Genomic DNA, 3575 nt, shown 5'->3' with positions numbered 1-3575 from the left:
TTCCGCAGGTGAGGGAGTATCCCTATAGGGATGCCGTGCCTCAACCACACATGTCGTTCCTTTAGGACCCTTACTTCAGGATAGGGGTGGCCATACCCTTATCGAGGCTTGTGTGGAAGCGCAGCGGGAAATGGACACAGGGTCTGCCGGACAAATGAAGGTGCTCCTGGAGGAAGGGGATTCCCCTCTTCAGAGACAGTTCCCCAACACCCCAGATACACGAGGAGCAGTTACTGAACAGTCAGAGATGAAATCAGTGGGAGAAACTTGTTCAGAAACATTTAAAGTTTCTGCAGGAATGGGCTGTCTCAGAACTGATGAGATGTTCAGTGAAAAGCTCAAATGTGGGAGTTACAAACATGATCTTAAAGGATGTGAAATAGAAGTTGGATTGTTGCAAATGTCAAGAGAGTACATGACAGCAGTTCCGAAGGGTGAACTGAGAGAACGACTGGGTCTCTCCACTGACTATTCAGCATTTCCGTCATCCTTTACTCTATGTTGTTACACTTCTCCCACAAAGCAGAGGAAATTGTTAAAACCTGTGCAGAGGGTAACAGACTTAGTCGAAGACACCGATTGTGAGTTTATATTTCTCAATGTAAACAGCATGGAATTCAGTTCGAAACATCAAAAATTGAAAATTGACTTTTAAGTAAAAATGGATATGGTGATCACAGACCAACGGACTTTAAAATGGCATCCTGAGAATCTGAATCTACAAGAACCTTACTTTGACTCGAAGCGTGCTGCTATTTGGAAGAAGGAAATACGGAAATGGAATATAAAATTTCAACAGCTACAGAGTTTGAATCAAGCAATCGTTGTGGACATTAACCATCACACTGTGGAAATCGAGAAGGTTCACACAACTTTGGACCAGATTGGACATGTGAGCTGGTGGGAGTCATTATTGGGATGGAGCCCGACGGCAACAGGTGTGATGAACACAATGATACACCCTGTCCTTATGCTGGTGCTGGTTCAGCTGGTCGTGCTGGTCATTTTGATTTACTGTGGATGTCGTGATGGAAAACAAGGACTACAACTGGACAATGCTGTTGAACGAGCTCGAGCCACCATGCAAATGTATGTTACCCAGATAAGACCTGCAGAGAGGCGAGGAGAAGAAGTGGGGGAATGTGGGAGCACAGTCCCGCATTGCTGAACTCTTTGCTTCAGCACGCAGTCTGAAGTTTGAATTAAAAAACAGGAAGATTGAAGTTTGGATGGAAAGAGACTGTTCAACAATGTCGTGCCTTCAGCCATTGAAATGAGTAACTGGTCATTGTCTGAATGTTAAATATTTGATTGTACCTTTGTTACTATTTAATGAAATCTGTAGGTTAAACAAGCAATATTAAGTCTGTATGTTAAACAATTCACAAGGCAGTTTGCCGTGATTGTCTAAATGCAAAGAAATAAGAGTATAATGATAAGACTCACACACGCAGACACCAGAGACACTGGACATTCGGAATGTGTGTGTCTTAAGCAGCCACGGAAATCGAAGCAAGCTGCCTTTGTGAAGTGTTCTCAGTAACTTTTATACTTGGTTTGTTTGGTATGAATGTTTAAATAAAAGACCCGATCCTGCCTTTACTACAACGGAGTGTGTGCCGGTAATTCGAGGTTAAAAGCAACGAAGAAAAAAGAGCAAGACAGCCGTTTACAACATTTTCTAACAGGTAACTGATGGTTGAGCACACGATTTGATAACTAGACTTGTAGATCAAGCATCAATGACAACGGCAACAAAACTGCCCACCAGCACCAGGTGTCTTTCACTTGTTTGTCCCAAATTTTCAGCAGCTGGGACAACAAGGAATCAGGTTCCACCGAGATTTGAACTCAGATCCCAGAGTGCTCACCATTACACTATGGAACCAACCATGGTAAAATATTTGAAACAAACCTCAAAAACAACAAAATCATCTCCAACAGTACACTTTGGCTCGGCCATTTCTCATCCACACCATCAGTTTCCTCTCTTTGCTCTCTGCTAATTATCGATGCAGAACAATTCACACAGATACCATCGAGGCTATGGTTTTACAAGTAGCTGTTTCTGTTTCACACTGTTCATCACAGCTTGTACTTCAGTCTTGCCAGGTAAAAAGTGCGTTGGCATTGCAATGTATTGATGTAAAATGCTTGGCATGGAAAGAAAATGCAAAGTTTTGTCGAGTTAGCAAGTAGGTGACGAGGTTTGGGGTTGATGTGCGTCGCTTTCAATCTTTGAAATTTCACCAAGCAAAGAAACGGTGAATTGAACTGTCCCTGTTAGCATTATGTTCGCGTTTAATCACAGCAATATCCGCAGTCAGGAGCTGAAAAGGAATTAATACCTAATACCGGCTTCGGGACAATCAGAATACTTTGTCACAGACAAGGCACCGGAAGGCTGTAAGGGCGATCACACTGGTTGTGGGAGAGCTGGTTGGCGGTGACATGGAAGTCTCTGCAGTGCGCGGGACCAGACTGCTTCCACACATCCACAATGAATGTCCCACCCTTTACTTGGGAAAAGTACAACTGAGAGTGGACAAGGTCCATCCCGGTCAGAGCCATCTGAAGCTTTAACTGACTGACACCCTGGTTTGGGATGTCTTGCAGTGTGCAATTGCGTCAGTCTCTGTGGCGCAATGGGTTAGCGCGTTCGGATGTTAACTGAAAGGTTGGTGGTTCGAGCCCACCCAGGGACGAAGCATTTAACTGTTTTTCCCCGAGGATTCGGTGCTGCACGATTCCAGGTTGTCATTGTGCGTTTTGGCTGCGCGAATATATTCCACAAACATTGCCAGCTGTGCTGTTATCCAGTGAGTTCCCACTCCAATACTTTTATGAGCATTCAGTTTGAGTGTATACAGAACTGAACAGAGATATCAGAAAATTTAACAAGATTGTGGGACATTGTTTTTTGTTAATATTGAACCACGAATATGAATAAATCCCTTTCTTCAAATATTTAATTGAACATGTTTTCAAAATGTTTCCTCGCAGTTTTGAACCAGGGACATTTCCCGTGTGAGGTGAATCTAATAACCACTACATTACAGAAACACTACAGCAATGTTCGGAACATATCCAGAGCTTTAACCTGCACAGCTGGCCTATACTTCAGGACCTGGTTTTATGAGAATTGAGTGATGGTGCTATATTTAGGAAGTCTGTGAGTGTGGCAGGAATTGATCTAGTGTTTCCCAGACTTTACACATAGGAACAGGAGGTGGCCATTTAGCAGCGAGTGGTTAGGATCTGGAATGCACGGCTTGAAACGATGGTGGAGGCAGACTCAATCTTATCTTTCAAACGGGAGCTGGGTCAGTGTCTGAAGGAAAAACAATTGCAGGGCTACAGGGAAAGGGCGGGGGAGTGGAACTCGCTGAGAGTCGGCACGGGTTCGACGGGCCGAATGGCCTTCCGTGCTGTAACCATTCCATGATTCTATAATTCAGTGATATATTTCATAGTGTGGGTGGAAGCAGAACATTGCAAAGGGACATGGATTGAGTCGGCAAAACTAGAGGCATCTGATTCAGGAGATTCGGGGGGCGCGGAAATTCGGGAGTTTA

The 3575-nt window shown here is 44.0% G+C and overlaps 1 non-coding gene across 1 annotated transcript; it reads left to right on the top strand.

The window, feature by feature from the left end:
* The first annotated feature begins 2631 nt into the window (after positions 1-2631).
* trnan-guu (transfer RNA asparagine (anticodon GUU)) lies at positions 2632-2705 on the top strand. Its single transcript has one exon. It is a non-coding gene; the product is annotated as a tRNA-Asn (tRNA).
* The last annotated feature ends 870 nt before the right edge of the window (positions 2706-3575 follow it).

Source organism: Pristiophorus japonicus, unplaced genomic scaffold (genome assembly GCF_044704955.1).
Source record: "Pristiophorus japonicus isolate sPriJap1 unplaced genomic scaffold, sPriJap1.hap1 HAP1_SCAFFOLD_252, whole genome shotgun sequence".
NCBI lineage: Eukaryota > Metazoa > Chordata > Chondrichthyes > Pristiophoridae > Pristiophorus > Pristiophorus japonicus.
This window is presented reverse-complemented; position numbering and strand designations above follow the sequence as displayed.